The sequence below is a fragment of the Heloderma suspectum genome, chromosome 4, assembly GCF_057233095.1.
Source record: "Heloderma suspectum isolate Gila_16-S chromosome 4, 16-S_ref, whole genome shotgun sequence".
Lineage (NCBI taxonomy): Eukaryota > Metazoa > Chordata > Lepidosauria > Squamata > Helodermatidae > Heloderma > Heloderma suspectum.
Window position 1 is genome coordinate 314,556,394 of NC_139461.1, and position 19,445 is coordinate 314,575,838.

The following is a 19,445-nucleotide window of genomic DNA, read 5'->3' on the forward strand; positions in this document are numbered from 1 at the left end:
AGGAGGAATTTACAACCTCCTGGACCCAGCCGGACAACCCCTCCTTGTTTGATTTAATAAGCCATGAAGGGCAAGGGTCAAGCACACAAGTGGTTGATCGGACTTGGCCAAGCACCTTGTCCGCATCCTCAGGCCTCAGTAACTGAAACTCATCCAATAAAACTGGACCAGACGGTGCTCTGAACGCCTCTACCAATGGAACTGCATTAATGGTGGTGTCCAATTCATGATGAATCTGAGCGACTTTATCCTCAAAGTGCTGCGCAAACTCGTCACAGCGTGCTACCGAGGGTTCCACCGTCTATCTCCCTGGCCCAGAATGTAAGAGGCCACGAACCACTCGGAAAAGCTCTGCCGGACGACACTGAGAAGATGCAATGCTGGTGGAAAAGAACTGTCTCTTTGCCACCCTCACCGCCACAGAGTAGGCTCGATAGTGGGCTCTTACCTGTGTTCGGTCAGACTCAGCACAAGTTTTCCTCCACCTGCGTTCCAGCTGTCTCCCCTCTTGCTTCATTGCCCTCAGCTCAGGTGTATACCAAGGAGCTGGCCGGGCTCTGCTCAGAGGGAGAGGGCGCTTGGGCGCGATCGTGTCAACCGCCCGAGTCATCTCTGCATTCCACAGAGCAACCTGGGCTTCGACAGGAGCACCAGCCATACCAGCAGGAAAATTCCCCAGAGCCCTCTGGAATCCATCGGAATCCATTAATCTCCGGGGGCGGACCATTTTAATAGGTCCCCCACCCTTGCAGAGGGGAAAGGCCGCCAGAAGTCTAAACCTCAGCAGGAAGTGATCTGACCATGACAAAGAATGTTAATTCCTCTACTTTCAGATCACCATCCTCCTGCCCAGTCGAGAAAACCAGATCAAGCGTGTGTCCTTTTATATGCGTTGGGCCAATGACATGTTGGGACAGCCCCATGGTTGTCATGGCGGCCATGAAGTCCTGAGCCGCCCCGGATACAGCGGCCTCGGCATGGAAGTTGAGATCCCCCAGGACCATCATCCTGGGGGTCCTCAACATCAAGTCCGAGACCACCTCCGTCAGCTCAGGCAGGGAGTCCGATGGGCAGTGGGGTGGGCGGTACACCAACAGAATCCCCAATCTGTCCCGGGTACCCAACACAAGGTACAGACACTCACGATCTGCACTCGAATGAGCAGGAAGCCTGGAGAGGGAGATTGAATTCCTATAGACCACGGCAACCCCCCCTCCCCAACCCTCAAGTCGGTGTTGGTGCTGCACCGAGTACCCAGGAGGGCACAGCTGGGAGAGAGTGACCCCTCCCAGTTCCCCCACCCAGGTCTCAGTAATACATGCCAGGTCAGCCCCCTCATCCACAATCAAATCATCGAGGGAGATTTTATTTTGGGTCGACCTGGCATTCAGCAGCAGCAGCACCAGACCCGAGGGCAGACTGGTAAGGCTGCCAGGAACCATCAGGTTGGGGGAAGAACCAGAAGAGGGGACAGCTGTAAGGTGTCTAGCCCCTCTTCTCCTCAGATGGCCTGTTAATCCCCCAACGCCATACCTCCCCCTGCCCGTGACCACAGTTATGGTGGCACCTCCCCCACCCCCTGAGTTGTCCAATAGTCCTCCCAGGCACATATTAAAATATTAAGATATAAAATATACAACAGTTTAAAAGAATATGAAAGAGATAAAAGAGAACAGCAGCGAAGAAGGAGCAGATAGTCCACGTTTGCCCCTTCCCCTGGTCTTTAAAGCTGCTGCCCTCTGCTGCTGCTGCTATTTGCTGCTGGTGTTGTGGCTGCTGGTGTCTCTGGAGAGGCAGGTGGGTAGATCTTGCGACTCCAAGTGCGACGCTAAGTGCGCACTTAGCGTCGCACTTGGCGCGACGCCGAGGCGCTGCCTCTGGCAGCCCCGCCTTAAGTACCTGTGGGCGGGGGCAGAAGCAGGCTCAGGCTCAGGATCACCCGGTGCAGCTGCTGGCTGGTCCTCCTTCCCCAGGCTCCTTCCTGAGCAGCCTCTGGCAGCCCCGCCTTAAGTACCTGTGGGAGCATTTGGAGGGAGCGGAGACCCCTCGCCTCCCTCGAGGGAAGCGGCGGCGGTTCAGTTAGCACTAGGGATGGCGGAGAATTTCTCCACGAATCTCCGGGAGGCCAAATGCCGACGCATTCGCCCCCCTGAAATTGGTGGAGAAACGGTCCACCCCCCCGCCCCGCCCCCCGGAATGGGACTTACCTCTGTCAAATGTCCCTGGCACTGGTGGCTCCCAGCGGCGGTGCGGCGGCGGTGCAGCGGTGGTGCGGCGGCAGTGTGGTGGCGGCGGCAGCGGCTGGTCTTCCAACCGGCTGCCGCCACCGCCATTTCCCAGTAAAACAAACAAACAAACGTGTTAGGCTACGTAAAGATTTACGTAGCCTATCACGGCTAGATTTTCAAAAAACACCGTGATAGGCTATGTAAATCCTTACGTAGCCTATCACGGCTGACTTTGGGGGAGGAAGCGTGTACGCAAATGGCGGCGCCCATGGGCGCCGCCATTTGCATTCCTTATTTGGGCACGTGTAGTCTACGTAAACATTTACGTAGACTACGGCGAAAATAAGGGTAATGCTATTTGCGTTGCCCTTATTTTCTCCGTAGTCTACGTACATGTCTACGTAGACTACACGTGCCCAAATAAGGAACGCAAATGGCGGCGCCCATGGGCGCTGCCATTTGCGTACGCACTTTTTTTTTCCCCCCCAAAGTCAGCCGTGATAGGCTATGTAAGGATTTACGTAGCCTATCACGGCTGACTGCAGGGACGCAAACGGCAGCAGCTACGGCCGCCGCCATTTGCGTCCCAGCAGAAGACGAGATTCGCAGCCGGAGGGACGGGGCACCTCCCCCACAGCCAGAATTTCGGCGGGGAGGGATGGGGCACCTCCCCCCCGCCAAGAATTTTGGGGGGAGGAACGGAGCGCCTCCCCCCACCGCGAAGCAAGCTGCGGGACTAGGTAAGGGACTTTCGTCCATCCCTAGTTAGCACAGGGCGGATATATCTGTAGCCTGCAGAAGCTGTCGCGGAGGCGCTTTCCCCCAGTGCGGCCCTGTGAGCTGCCACTCTGCTCCTTCTCTGCCTGGTGCCTTCCGGACATGTTAGACTGCAACTTCCAGCATTCCCAGCCAGCCAGGGCCAATCCTCGTGAAGGGTGGCTGCTGCTGCACCCGAGTACCTCACCACATGGAGGGCAGGGCTTGCACAGGGCTGGGCAACTTGCATCCCGTTGCCTCCTTGCAAAACGCCCTGTGCAAGCTCTGAGGTCATGTCCTGGCCTGAAGAGATACAGGAATTATTTAGTGCTGTGCACCACCTCTTCATGAAGCCCAAATAATGAGGTGAAGCGGGCTTATTCAGAGCAAAATCCTTGTGATACGAAGCAGGTCAGAGCAGCACTGAAGCACCCTGAGGGCGAAGCGCCCCACCCCCCCGAAGCACCTCCTCCACCTCGTATATTTGGAGCTCTACTTAATGCCTGTCCAGACAGGCTGTCTCCAAAATGTATCAACTTCTGAAAGCTCATGCAGAAGGACAGGAGGAGGAGGAGGGAGGGGGAAGGTGAGTTGACGTGGGAAGGCAGGGTGAGGCGGGGAGGTGAGCGCAAGAGGAGGAGGGAGTGTGTTTTGGCGAATAGGAACTCTTGGCCAGAACAGACACCAGCAGAGTCCAATCAGAGAGAGTGGTGGAGGAAGGGGGTATATGTACTTCAGCGAAAGGCTGTGTCCGGTTATTGCGCTAGCTGTGTCTTTGGGACAGGGCTGGTGTATGGGTAGATGATCGTGTGTGCGCGCATGTGCATTCCTTAGAGTTGTTCCTTCTATTTCTTCATTTTTTATCACCATTAGGCTTTCCTCAATATTTAAATTACAATAGGGATGTTAGAGAATTCCGCCACGGATCCCAGGGAGGCCGAATTCCAGTGAATTCTGCCCCCCCGGAATCTGTGGCGGAACGGAACAACCCGCCCCACCGCCCCACGAAAGCCCCGCAAAACGGAGCCTCTGGCAGCAGATGAAGCGGCGGTGGCAGTGACGGCGGCGGCCCCAGCCGCTGCCAGGCTGCTGCGGCCCCAAATGGTGGCTGTCGTAGCGGCCGCCATTTGCGTCCCTATGCCGGCCCGTGATAGGCTATGTATATATTTACGTAAATATTTACATAGCCTATCACGGCTAAAGCGGGAAAGCAAATGGTGTAGGGGCCATTTGCATCCCTGCTTTAGCCGTGATAGGCTGCGTAAATATATACGTAGCCTATCACAGCTACAATATATATGTAGCCGTTCCTATCAGGAACGGATCGCCTCCCCCCACCTGTGGACCCCAGTGGAGCCAGGTAAGCGGGGTTTTGTACACCCCTAAATTACAAGGAAACAGCTTGGTTGTAGTGGGATCATTCCCTCGCTCCTTGCTTGACCGTCCTTTTTGGGATGGTGTCTTTGCAGCACCCCTTCCAGCCACCTTCTCCTATTTCTTTCTGCCTCCAACTCATTTGTTATTGGCATTAGACATATTCATCTCTCCTTTGCATATTTTTTCAAACTAACATAGCTTTTCCTTGCCCATTGCTGCTATGCTCCCCTCTCCCCTGCCATTCCTGTTTATTTGTTTATGTCGCTTGGACTCTGGAAAAGGCTGCGTTTGTTGTTTAAGGCGAACCCTCACTTATGCTTTCTCCATTCTATTTCCTTGTTATTTTTGTCTGTCAACTCTGTCTCTTTCAGATTTTTAAAAACCCATTCTTATTTCAATTTTTAAAAGCAAACATTGACTTCTGGACAAGTTCCTCCCCCCACACACACACTTTTTAAAGTTATATTCAAGCATTTAGTTTTTTCTTGCTTTCTAAATTCTTAAAGAAAGGCATATTATAGAATCCTATGTGTGTAGTGTTTGGTTCCCCCACCCCCGCCATGCTTAAGTGAACTGTCCGTGTCTTCTCTGTGTTGATCCTCCCAAAACAGAAATTAAAGAAGGGTTTTTAAAATTATTGTTTGCTTGCTCTTGGCTCTAATCTTATCGCCTGCGCTGTCGTCCTGTATTTCTTGAAGTTAACCTGTCTTCCATAAAAGAACATGAAATATAAAACAATAAATTAAAGACATCCATCATTTGCTTAGGTAGTTCTGCTTTCCTCAGCTCTTGTGTGTCTGTGTCCATGTGTGTGTGCGTGCTAAGTTGTCGTTCCACCAACACTATACGTCATGGCTACAGTCACCGTCTGCGGTGATCTTGGAGCCCAAGAAAATAAAATCTGTCACTGCTTCCATTTCTTCCCCTTCCATATGCCAGGAAGTGATGGGGCCAGATGCCATGATCTTCATTTTTGTAATGTTGAGTTTCAAACCAGCTTTTGCACTCTCCTCTTTCAACCTCAACAAGAGGCTCTTTAGATCCTCTTCGCTTTCTGCCATTAGGGTGGTATCGTCTGCATATCGGAGGTTGTTGATAATTCTCCCGGCACTCTTAATTCCGACCTCTGATTCATCCAACCCGGCGTTTCTCATGATGTACTCTGCATATAAGTTAAATAAGCAGGGCAACAATATGCAGCCTTGACATACTCCTTTCCCAATTTTGAACCAATCAGTTGTTCAGTGTCTGGTTCTTACTGCTCCTTCTTGTCCCTCATACAGGTTTCTCAGGAGACAGGTAAGGTGGTCTGGTACTCCCATCTCTTTCAGAATTTGCCAGAGCTTGTTGTGATCCACACAATCAAAGGCTTTAGCGTAGTCAATGAAGCAGAAATAGACGTTTTTCTGGAATTCTCTTGCTTTCTCCATGATCCAGCAAAAGTTGGCGATTTGATCTCTAGTTCCTCTGCCTCTTCGAAACCCAGCTTGTACTTCCGGTAGTTCTCGGTTTGCATGCTGCTGAAGCCTAGCTTGTAGGATTTTGAGCATAACCTTGCTGGCATGTGAAATAAGCGCAATGGTATGGTAGTTTGAGCACTCTTTGGCATTGCCCTTCTTTGGAATTGGAATGTAAACTGACCTTTTCCAGTCTTGTGGCCACTGTTCCAAATTTGTTGGCATATTGAGTGCAGCACTTTAACAGCATCATCTTTTAGGATTTTAAATAGCTCAGCTGGAAGACTGTCATCTCCGCTAGCTTTGTTGTTAGTAATGCTTCTTAAGGCCCACTTGACTTCTCTCTCTAGGATGTCCAGCTCAAGTTCAGTGACCACACCATCATGGCTATCAGGGACATTCAGATCTTTCCTGTATAGTTCTTCTTGTATTCTTTCCACCTCTTCTTAATCTCATCTGCTTCTGTTAGGTCCCTGCCTTCTTTGTCCTTTATCATGCCCGTCTTTGCACAAAACGTTCCCTTGAGATCTCCGATTTTCTTGAAGAGATCTCTAGTCTTTCCCATTCTGTTGTTTTCCTCGATTTCTTTACATTGTTCATTTAAGAAGGCCTTCTTGTCTCTCCTTACTATTCTCTGGAACTCTGCATTCAGTTGGGTATATCTTCCCCTTTTCTCCCTTGCTTTTCGCTTCCCTTCTTTCCTCAGCTACTTGTAAAGCCTCATCAGACAGCCACTTGGCTTTCTTGCATTTCTTTTTCTTTGGGATGAATTTAGTTGCTGCCTCCTGAACAATGTTACGGACCTCCATCCATAGTTCCTCAGGCACTCTATCAGCTCTAATCCCTGAAATCTATTCCTCACCTCCACTGTATATTCATAAGGGATATGATTGAGGTCATACCTGAATGGTTTAGTGGTTTTCACTACGTTCTTCAATTTAAGCCGAAATTTTGCAAGAAGCAGCTCATGATCTGAGCCACAGTCAGCTCCAGGTCTTGTTTTTACTGACTGTATAGAGCTTCTCCATCTTTGGCTGCAAAGGACATCATCAATCTGATTTCGATATTGACCATCTGGTGATGTCCATGCATAGAGTCACCTCTTGTGCTGTTGGAAAAGAGTGTTTGCTATGATCAGCGTGTTCTCTTGGCAAAACTCTATTAGCCTTTGTCCTGCTTCATTTTGTACACCAAGGCCATGCCTGCCTGTTATCCCGGTGATTTCTTGACTTCCTACTTTAGCATTCCAATCCCCTATGATGAAGAGGACATCTTTTTTTGGTGTTAGTTCTAGAAGGTGTTGTAGGTCTTCATAAAACCGATCAACCTCGGCTTCTTCGGCATCAGTGGTTGGGGCATAGACTTGAATTACTGTGATGTTGAATGGTTTGCCTTGGATTCGTACTGAGATCATTCTATCGTTTTTAAGATTGTACCCCAGTACTGCTTTTCCCACCCTTTTGTTGACTATGAGTGCTACTCCATTTCTTCTAAGGGATTCTTGCCCACAGTAGTAGATATGATGGTCACCTGAATTAAATTCGCCCATGCCTGTCCATTTTAGTTCGCTGATTCCCAAGATGTTTGGCTCAGTCTTCTCCCAAAGACTGATGTTTGGCTCAAGATGTTTGGCTCAGTCTTCTCCCAAAAGAGGGTCTATGACCCCCCTGGCAAAGGCGAAGTACAGGGTGAAGGGGCAGGATTGCAGCTTGAGATCGACAGGCATATGGTCAAGGAACACCTCATTACTTTGAATGAGTTCAAATCTCCAGGGCCAGATGAACTGCATCCTAGAGTCATAAAGGAACTGGCAGAAGAACTCTCAGAACCGCTGTCTATTCTCTTTGAGAAATCATGGAGGACCGGGGAAGTGCCAGATGACTGGAGGAGGGCTAACGTTGTCCCTATCTTCAAAAAGGGTAAAAAGGAGGAACCTGGGAACTACAGACCAGTCAGTCTGACATCAATCCCTGGGAAAATTCTGGAGCAGATCATAAAGCAATCCATCTGGAAGCACCTTGACAACAATGCCATGATTACTCGAAGCCAACATGGATTTGTCAAAAACAAGTCCTGCCAGACAAATCTGATCTCATTTTTTGATCAAGTCACCTCCCTTGTAGACCGTGGGAATGCTGTAGACATCATATACCTCGACTTCAGCAAAGCTTTCGACAAAGTGCCCCATGATATCCTGATGAGCAAACTTGCTCGAAGTGGGCTAGATGAAACAACGATCATGTGGATCCACAGTTGGCTACAGAATCGGACTCAAAGAGTGCTTATCAATGGGACCTTCTCAAGCTGGGGAGAGGTAACGAGTGGGGTACCGCAGGGCTCAGTCCTGGGCCCAGTGCTCTTCAACATTTTTATTAATGACTTGGAGGAGGAGGTGCAGGGAATGCTGATCAAATTTGCAGATGACACAAAATTGGGAGGGATAGCTAATACTTTGGAAGACAGAAACAAAATTCAAAGTGATCTGGATAGACTGGAGTGCTGGGCAGAAAACAACAGAATGGCATTTAATAGGGATAAATGCCAAGTTCTGCACCTAGGAAAAAGAAACCAAATGCACAGTTACAAGATGGGGGATGCGTGGCTCAACCACACTACGAGCGAGAAGGATCTTGGAATTGTCGTCGATCACAAGCTGAATATGAGCCAACAATGTGATGTGGCTGCAAAAAAGGCAAATGCTATTTTGGGCTGCATTAATAGAAGCATCGCTTCCAAATCCCAGGAAGTACTAGTTCCCCTCTACTCAGCACTGGTTAGGCCTCATCTGGAGTACTGTGTCCAGTTCTGGGCACCACATTTTAAGAAGGATGCAGACAAGCTGGAGAGGGTTCAAAGGAGGGCAACAAAGATGATCAGGGGACTGGAAACAAAGCCCTATGAAGAGAGACTGAAAGAACTGGGCATGTTTAGCCTTGAGAAGAGAAGACTGAGGGGAGATATGATAGCACTCTTCAAGTACTTGAAAGGTTGTCACAGAGAAGAAGGCCAGGATCTCTTCTTGATCATCCCAGAGTGCAGGACACGGAATAATGGGCTCAAGTTACAGGAAGCCAGATTCCGGCTGAACATCAGGAAAAACTTCCTGAGTGTCAGAGCAATACGGCAATGGAACCAATTACCTGGGGAGGTGGTGGGCTCTCCCACACTGGAGGCCTTTAAGACGAGGCTGGACAGCCACTTGTCAGGGATGCTCTGACTTGGATTCCTGCATTGAGCAGGGGGTTGGACTCGATGGCCTTGTAGGCCCCTTCCAACCCTACTATTCTATGATTCTATGATTCTATGATTCTATGTCAATGTTCAATCTTGCCATCTCGTGTTTGACCACCTCCAGCTTACCTTGATTCATTGATCTGACATTCCAGGTTCCTAAACAATATTGTTCTTTACAGCATCGGATTTTCTTTTCACCACCAGACACATCCACAGCTGAGTGTCCTTTCGGCTTTGGCCCAGCCGCTTCACTCTTTCTGGCGCTACTTGGAACTTCTCTTGCTCTTCCCCAGTAGTATATTGGACACCTTCCGACCTGAGGGGCTCATCTTCCGGCGTCATATCTTTTAGCCTTGTGATACGTTCCATGGGGTTTTCTTGGCAAGAATACTGGAGTGGGTTGCCATTTCCTTCTCCAGTGGACCACATTTTGTCAGAACTCTCTGCCATGACCTGTCCGTCTTGGGTGGCCCTGCACGGCATAGCTTATGGCTTCACTGAGTTACGCAAGCCCCTTCGCCACAACAAGGCTAGTTAACCCCAAAGTCCTGCTGGAACAAAAAAGTTTTTGCATGCCTACGAAAACATATCAAGGAGGGTGCCACTCTTGCCTCCCTGGGAAGGGAGTTCCAGAGCCTTGGGGTAGCCACCGAGAAGGCCCTCTCCCACGTTCCCACCAGGCGTGCCTGTGATGATGGCGGGATGGTGAGAAGGGCTTTCCCTGAAGATCTCAGGGCATGAGTAGGCTCATAGGGGAGAATATGGTCTTTCAGATAACCTGGATCCAAGCCATATAGGGCTTTATAGGACATGACCAGCACTTTAAATTGTGCCCGGAAACAGACTGGGAGCCACAGAGAGGCCCCCGCATCCCAGCAGGCCAGCAGCAGGGGCAAGCAGAAGGCTGGTAGTGCCTCTGGAACTCCTGCCAGGTCTCTGTCTCTCACCCTCAAGAGGTGTAAGCAGGCCACCATGGAGGAGATGGGGTGGGGAAAGTATGGGTCCACCAGGTGGAGGTTTCCAGCATTCAAAAATCAGTGGCCCTTGTGGGCTAGGCACTGACTGTGGTCATTCAAGATACATTCAAAATACTCATTTAGTGTGTGCTAGAAATAAACAAAAGCAGATAAAAGATGACCTCTTCCAGCCAGCCTGCCAGATAATGTGTGTATTCAGCCACAGATAAGCTGAGCTAGTGATTCTTCTGAATAAGGGTTGTTCTGCACTTCAAAGAAACCTGCAGCAGAGATTAGGGATCATGACCTCTGCTTCCACACACTTTACCTTCTGAGTTTGGTCTGAGTCTCTGGGAATACCAGATTCTATCTGCACCTAGCACACAAACCAGTGGGTCAAACGGCCTGGCCTTTGGTGGGTGGGATGCCCTAGAGAGGGGCTGGGAGTGGCCCAGGTGTCACGCATGTCTGTGGAAACAGGGAGACGTTACGGCTCTTTGGGAGTTTTGGTGGAAAAACTCAAATTTCACCTGCGACTAGCACACAAGCCAGTGGGCCAAACGGCCTGGGCTTTGGGGGGGTTCAATGCCCTTGAGGGGGGCTGGGAGAGGCCAAGGTGTCACAGGCATGTGTGGAAACAGGGAGAAGTTACAGCTCTTTGCTTTGAGAGTTTCTGTGAAAAACATCAGATTTTAATTCCGCTTAAAACCACTGGCCCAAACTGTCTGAACCTTTGCAGATGGCCTCCTCTCCAGGGCAGTGGAGAGGTCCCCAAATTTCATGCCTGTATCATAAAAACTAAAAATGTTATGACTGTTTGTGTTTTCCTATGCAAGTCAATGGGAAAACACCAAAAACAGGTGATCCGGATATCCTAATCTTGCTTCGGATTTGGATCCAAGTCGAAGCAGAGGGGGTTCGAATCAAACCAAGGCGGATAGGGGTCACTTCAGAGGTTCCAAAGCCCTAGAATTATTCAGTCATTTACAGATGCCTCTAGGCTTCCCCCTAGGATCAGGGAGCCCCCTCCAGGCAGCTTGCAAAATGCAGACACTTCAGTAATAAGTCCAGCTAACAACTTAAGAACTCAGGGGTGGGGAACCTCAGGCACTCCTGGGGTCCCAATCTGGCTCCCCAGGGCTCCCCAGATGGCCCCACCCCTCCCCCTGGCTCCACTCCTTTCCTCCCAGCCACCAATCATCTAATGGTTTCCTGGCTTTTGTGCAGTTTTTCCTCCCATTCAAAACGATTGAAATGCCTCTCCAAAGACAGACCTGCTGGCAGGAAGAGCTTTAAACTAAAATACACTGGCCTTTTTGAAATGTTGCCTTTTGCCTTTGGCTCCACCCACCATTGGAAGGCAGGCCCCCAAAAGCTTCCCTGAAATGGAATTCGGGCCTGGCTGAAAGAGTTCCCCACCCCGGCAATAACTAATAAAAGCCGGAATAGAAGGATTAAAATGAGCAAAATTCAAAAATTAAAATCAATTACACACTAAAACAATTTCCATCAAGCAGCCTCACATCACCGTTAGGAGAAGGCCACTGAGGATAAGGGCAGTTTTAGATGAGGTTTTTATCCCGCACCTTTACCGGTGCTTCTGTGTCTGGATTCTTTGTGGGATTAAACTCAGCTCCTTTGCACAAGCTTTTTTCCAAGGGAGGGGGGGCCATTCTCTGCCCTTCTATATGTTTCATTAGATAGCCACTAGATGGCGCTATAGTATAATGGAATTGCACAATTTCAAGCTATAGCTATAACGCCATTCAGGAAAATATTGCACTTTCTTTGATCTAGAAAACCCTGAGATAATGGTTCCAAAGCACAGGAGAGGCCCTGGAGGATGAAAACAATGTGTAAAGGACCTGCAAACTACTGTCAGTGAGCAATCTGACAGCTTTAAATGCATTTTTTGGGCTCTTCTGACAGACTTCAAAAATGGGGCCTGATGTACCTCAGCTGGCAATGAGGGATATCAGTGTGGTGCCACCACCCAAAAAGCCATATCCCTTATGCCTGCCAATGTGATTGTTCTCATTTCCAGTGTCCCAGTGTTCTGCGTCTCCCCTAGCCCTCTTTCTCCATTCTGTGACAAAAATGGGTAAGTCAGTGAGCAATCTGACGGCTTTAAATGCATTTTTTGGGCTCTTCTGACAGACTTCAAAAATGGGGCCTGATGTACCTCAGCTGGCAATGAGGGATATCAGTGTGGTGCCACCACCCAAAAAGCCATATCCCTTATGCCTGCCAATGTGATTGTTCTCATTTCCAGTGTCCCAGTGTTCTGCGTCTCCCCTAGCCCTCTTTCTCCATTCTGTGACAAAAATGGGTAAGTCAGTGAGCAATCTGACGGCTTTAAATGCATTTTTTGGGCTCTTCTGACAGACTTCAAAAATGGGGCCTGATGTACCTCAGCTGGCAATGAGGGATATCAGTGTGGTGCCACCACCCAAAAAGCCATATCCCTTATGCCTGCCAATGTGATTGTTCTCATTTCCAGTGTCCCAGTGTTCTGCGTCTCCCCTAGCCCTCTTTCTCCATTCTGTGACAAAAATGGGTAAGTCAGTGAGCAATCTGACGGCTTTAAATGCATTTTTTGGGCTCTTCTGACAGACTTCAAAAATGGGGCCTGATGTACCTCAGCTGGCAATGAGGGATATCAGTGTGGTGCCACCACCCAAAAAGCCATATCCCTTATGCCTGCCAATGTGATTGTTCTCATTTCCAGTGTCCCAGTGTTCTGCGTCTCCCCTAGCCCTCTTTCTCCATTCTGTGACAAAAATGGGTAAGTCAGTGAGCAATCTGACGGCTTTAAATGCATTTTTTGGGCTCTTCTGACAGACTTCAAAAATGGGGCCTGATGTACCTCAGCTGGCAATGAGGGATATCAGTGTGGTGCCACCACCCAAAAAGCCATATCCCTTATGCCTGCCAATGTGATTGTTCTCATTTCCAGTGTCCCAGTGTTCTGCGTCTCCCCTAGCCCTCTTTCTCCATTCTGTGACAAAAATGGGTAAGTCAGTGAGCAATCTGACGGCTTTAAATGCATTTTTTGGGCTCTTCTGACAGACTTCAAAAATGGGGCCTGATGTACCTCAGCTGGCAATGAGGGATATCAGTGTGGTGCCACCACCCAAAAAGCCATATCCCTTATGCCTGCCAATGTGATTGTTCTCATTTCCAGTGTCCCAGTGTTCTGCGTCTCCCCTAGCCCTCTTTCTCCATTCTGTGACAAAAATGGGTAAGTCAGTGAGCAATCTGATGGCTTTAAATGCATTTTTTGGGCTCTTCTGACAGACTTCAAAAATGGGGCCTGATGTACCTCAGCTGGCAATGAGGGATATCAGTGTGGTGCCACCACCCAAAAAGCCATATCCCTTATGCCTGCCAATGTGATTGTTCTCATTTCCAGTGTCCCAGTGTTCTGCGTCTCCCCTAGCCCTCTTTCTCCATTCTGTGACAAAAATGGGTAAAATATACTACAGGAAAAGATGCATCTAACCAACTGAATTGTGCAGCCAGGACTAGTGAATGCAAAAAGGAGGTATGAACATTTCTGCCACACTGATGTTGCCAGCTGACATTTTCCTATCTCAGGCTCACTTGCAAAAATTTGGAATTCTAATCCCTTCACTTGAATGTTTGTTCTATAACCTTCTGAGTTACCAAATTGGGGGGGGGGGGTTTAAGGTGCTGTGAAATGTTAAATTTGGCAAGATAATTGCCTAAGTCAGGAGTAAGTAAACTTTTTGACCCAGTGGGCACATTTGCCAATTTCATAAACTGTCCTGGGCACCACCACAAAATGGCTGCCATGGCAGGGCAGCCTAGTCACGAAGGACAAGGAACCTGCCCCAAAGACTGAGGGAAACACACTAAGCAAAGTGCTCCTTCAAACTCACAAAGCACCAGTAGAAACCCATTTCACAGAAGCGAAACTCTTTTTCTCCCGGTCCCTGCTGCAGCAGCCACCACGTCGCCCCATATCTCTTTTTCCCTCTCCCTCTGAATTACTACCCATATACCCTCTCTCTCAGCCCGGCTCGCTACCCATGAACATGGGGGGCTCACCCACACACAAACACACACCCCGCTGCCTCCTCTTCTCCTTCTTCCTGCCCACCACCGACCGCTTCTGCTGCCCCTGCCCCCCCCTCCTCCTCTTGCTCTTTTGGTGGTGTGGTGCAGAGGAGAACATCAGCCTGCAGCCACCCACCGCCTTTATTTCCCAAGAATGCCTCTCCGCCCCACATGTTGTCCAGAAGCATTCACAGGGAAGGAAGATCATAGCATCGGCTGGAGGCCCTCGCCTTGTTTGACGCGATCTCAGCTGCCCAATATGAATTTCAAAAATCAGCAGGAGGTGCAGGGCAACTCCATGGGTACTAAGAGAGGTGTCCAGGGGTGTTCTGGTGTCCATGGGCACCATGTTGCTCACCCTCTGTCTCAGGAAGCTGTATTTTAGCATCAGAACTTGAACACTACAAAATTTTCACTTGATTGAGCACATGGTAAATGTGCACAGAAGACCAAACTAATGCTCACCTAGAGCAGCAGCAGCACCAGAACTCAGGCATGGAGAGGGAGGACATGCATCTCCACCAAGAGTGTTAGAGAAGTAGGATGCTTCCCCCTGTGCACTAAGGCACCCAGAGAGTCAGGGAGAGCTACATTCTTCAGCTCATGGAGTCAGTGCCATTGAAAAGCAGCCCCATAGCAACACTTAGCAACAATAATGACCTTTATTCCTTTTTTTAAAAGATTGGCAATAACGAGCTATCAAATTACAGCGCTTGAGTTCTGCTTGAGTTACCTCCATGAAAAGAGGAAAACCTGCATTAAGAGGAGCTAGACCACAGCACATATGGAAGACTCAGATAAGGGGGGAAAGGAGGGGGAAAAGGGGGTGGGGAGGAAGCACGTGTAAAAGGAGTCTGTCGTGATCCTGCATTTAAAATGGAAGCAGGAAGCCCCATTTTAAATGGGGGATTTTATGCTAGTGTAGAGATGCTCTCACTGTGTTCTCTGTCTTGCCTCAGTTCCTCAGACTCCCTTCTTGAAAACATCAGTTCAGGCAGAGGTATCTGTCCTATATCCTCTGCAGTGAAGACTCCTCCTTTTCCCCCTTATCTGAGTCTTCCATATGTTTCATTATACAGCTACTAGGTGGTGCTGTGGTCTAGCTCCTCTTGTTGCAGGTTTTCCTCTTTTCATGGAGGGAACTCAAGCGCTGGTGAGGCCTCATCTGGAGTCCTGTGTCCAGTTCTGGGCACCACACTTTAAGAAGGATGCAGACAAGCTGGAGAGGGTTCAGAGGAGGGCAACGAAGATGATCAGGGCACTGGAAACAAAGCCCTGTGAGGAGAGACTGAAAGAACTGGGCATGTTTAGCCTTGAGAAGAGAAGACTGAGGGGAGACAGGATAGCGCTCTTCAAGCGCTTGAAAGGTTGTCACAGAGAGGAAGGCCAGGATCTCTTCTCCATCATCCCAGTGTGCAGGACACAGAATAATGGGCTCAAGTTACAGGCAGCCAGATTCCGGCTGAACATCAGGAAAATCTTCCTGACTGTAAGAGCAATACAACAATGGAACCCATTCCCTAGGGAGGCGGTGGGCTCTCCCACACTGGAGGCATTGAAGACGAGGCTGGACAGCCATCTGTCAGGGATGCTCTGACTTGGATTCCTGCACTGAGCAGGGGGTTGGACTCAATGGCCTTGTAGGCCCCTTCCAGCCCTACTATTCTATGATTCTATGAAGACAAAGAAAAGAATTAATTCAGCTTCTTCGCAGTCTTCTTGTCCTCCTTTACTACACCTTTAACTCCATTGTCATCCAACAGTTCTACTGCCTTCCTAGCTGGTTTCCTGCTTCTGATATATTTAAACAATTCTTTATGGTTGGCCTTGTGATATGCTCTTCCAAATGCTTTTTTGCATCTCTTATTGTCTGCTTGCATCGCCTTTGTGCAAGCTTGTGCTCCCTTTTGTTTTCCTCACTTGGGCAAGACTTCCATTTTCTGGAGGAAGCCCTCTTTTCTCTAACAGCTCCCTTAGCGCCGTTCGTTAACTATGCCGGTGCCTTCTTGGACTTGGTGCTACCTTTCCTAGCCTGCGGTATACATTCTAGCTGGGCTTCTGTTATTGTGGTTTTGAGTAACCTCCAAGCATTCTGAAGGGATTTAACCTTCTTGACTCCCCCTTTCAACTTCCTTTTCACCAGTTCCCCCATTTTAGAGAAGTGTCCTCTTTTGAAGTCAAATGTGACTATGTTGGACTTCTGGGCAATTTTCCACTTAAATATCTATTAAATCTGATAGCACAGTGATCACTGTTTCCAAGTGATTCAACAACATTTACATCTCATACTAGGTCCTAGGTGAAACCACTTAGAATTAAATCCAGGGTTACCTCCCCTCTTGTCAGTTCCATGACCAACTGTTCTAGGGAACAGTCATTTAGGGCATCAATAAGAGTCATTTAGGGCAACACTTCCCCTAGTACACCCTTCCCTGTCCTTCCTGTAAAGTTTATATCCAGAGATGACCGTATCCCACTGGTTCTCTCTGCTCCACACGGTTTCTGTAATGCCCACTACATCCAGGTTCTCCTTTAAAACCAAGCACTCCAACTCACCCATTTTGGCTCAGAGGCTTCTGGCATTTGCCTAGAAACACCCATACACAGTGTCCCTCCCCAGATGCCTCTGGCATGTGCCTCTTTTGCCTTGGGATGTTGGCCCCTTTAATTGGCTGTTATATTCTACCATCTGCTCTTGGCCTATTTCTTCCTCTTCTACATTTGGGCAATTGAAAACATTTTTATCTTCATACCCTTGGGATGATTTAACTCGAACCAGATGCTTCCTCGCTCCTGTCAGCTTTCCCCCAGGGTTTAGTTTAAAAGCTGCTCTGCCATCCTTCTTACATTTAGCAGCAGCAGTCTGGCTCCATTTTGGTTCTAGTGGAGTCCAACCCATCTGGAAGGCACGAAGTTGGGGAAGGCTGACACAGGTGTTCATGGAAGGCTTTCACCACATTCTGTACAATCCCAGACCTCATTTGTCATTGTTTTAAAGACAGTCTTCCCCGTCACAGTGTCAGAGAAAAAAATCTGGCAACATTTTTGCCTAAAGTTCGAAATAGGAAATGGTCCTCCTTCATTCAAAGAAGGCCTTAGACCCGCCTCCACTGATGCTCAGTCTGCCTCCTCCCTCCACACACTTCCAGCCTCCTCAGGTTCTGTGTCTCACCTAACCCCAGTCTGGGACATACACAGAAACAGAACACTGCAAGGAAGAAATGCCACCCCCTAAATTGTGAAGCCAGGAGTGGTGAATGCAAAGGGGAAGGTGTGAATATTTCTGCTACTCTGCTACTGCCAGCTGAAATTAAATGACAAAACGTTTGAGAAAACTGTCCTAATTCAGGTTTACTTACAAAAAATTGGATCCCCAGCCCCTTGACTACTGAATTTGGCAAGCGAAATAGCCTGAGGAAATTGTCCCAGGAAGCTGTTTTTCAACATCAGAACTGGAAGATCAGACAATTTTGCACTCAAATACACACGCAAGACTGAACTAATAAGGGGAGGGAGGAGGGAGGTGATGGGGAACTAAACTCTGCCTCTGCATTCCTTTCCCTGATCTTGCACAGAGCAGCAACACAGGAACTCAAACATGGGGAAAGAAGATGTCTGTGCATCCCTACCAAGAGTGTGAAAGGATATAGGGTATTTCTTCCTGGTACAGAGGCATATTTTGGTTAGAAGATCAGCAATTTCATATTTGAGTTCTTTGAGAACTCTAGGATGGATACCATATAGGCCTGGTGATTTATTTGTTTTCAATTTATCAATAAGACTGAGAACTTCATCTTTCATCACCACTATTTGCCTGAGTTCCTCAGACTCCCTGAAAACATCAGTTCAGGCACAGGTATCTGTCCTATATCTTCTGCAGTGAAGACGGATGAGAAGAATTCATTCAGCTTCTCTGCAATCTCCTTGTCCCCCTAAGCAGGACATAGGCTGATAGAATTTTGCCAAGACAACTCACTGTGCATAACAAACACTCTCTTCCAACAACCTAAAAGATGACTTTATACATGGACTTCACCGAAATCAGATTGACTACATCCTTTGTAGCCAAAGGTGGTGGACATCTATGCGGTTGGTAAAAACAAGACCTGGAGCTGATTGTAGTTCAGATCACAAACTTCTTATTGCACAATTTAGAATCAGACTAAAGCGAATAGGGAAGACCCACAGATCAGTTAGATATGAGCTCACAAATATTCCTAATGAATATGCAGTGGAGGTGAAGAATAGATTTAAGGGACTAGATTTAGTAGATAGGGTCCCGGAAGAACTATGGACAGAAGTTCGCAACATTGTTCAGGAGGCAGCAACAAAAAACATCCCAAAGAAAAAGAAAACCAAGAAGGCAAGATGGCTGTCTGCTGAGACACTGGAAGCAGCCCAAGAAAGAAGGAAAGCAAAAGGCAACAGTGATAGGGGGAGATATGCTCAATTAAATGCAAAATTCCAGAGGTTAGCCAGAAGAGATAAGGAAGTATTTTTAAACAAGCAATGTGCGGAAGCAGAAGAAGATAATAGAATAGGAAGGACAAGAGACCTCTTCCAGAAAATTAGAAACATCAGAGGTAAATCCCAGGCAAAAATGGGTATGAGCAAAAACAAAGATGGCAAGGACCTAACAGAAGCAGAAGAGATCAAGAAAAGGTGGCAAGAATATACGGAAGATCTGTATAGGAAGGATAATAATATCAGGGATAGATTTGATGGTGTGGTCAGTGAGCTAGAGCCAGACATCCTGAAGAGTGAGGTTGAATGGGCCCTAAGAAGCATTGCTAATAACAAGGCAGCAGGAGGTGACGATATCCCAGCTGAACTGTTTAAAATCTTGCAAGATGATGCTGTCAAGGTGATGCATGCCATATGCCAGCAAATTTGGAAACACAACAATGGCCACCAGATTGGAAAAAATCAACTTATATCCCCATACCAAAAAAGGGAAACACCAAGGAATGTTCAAACTATCGAACACTGGCGCTTCTTTCACATGCCAGTAAGGTAATGCTCAAGATCTTGCAAGGGAGACTCCAGCAATTCATGGAACGAGAATTGCCAGATGTACAAGCTGGGTTTAGAAAAGGCAGAGGAACTAGAGACCAAATTGCCAATATCCACTGGATAATGGAGAAAACCAGGGAGTTTCAGAAAAACATCTATTTCTGTTTTATTGACTATTCCAAAGCCTTTGACTGTGTGGATCATCACAAATTGTGGCAAGTTCTTGGTGGTATGGGGATACCAAGTCATCTTGTCTGCCTCCTGAGGAATCTGTATAACGACCAGGTAGCAACGGTAAGAACAGACCACGGAACAACGGACTGGTTTAAGATTGGGAAAGGAGT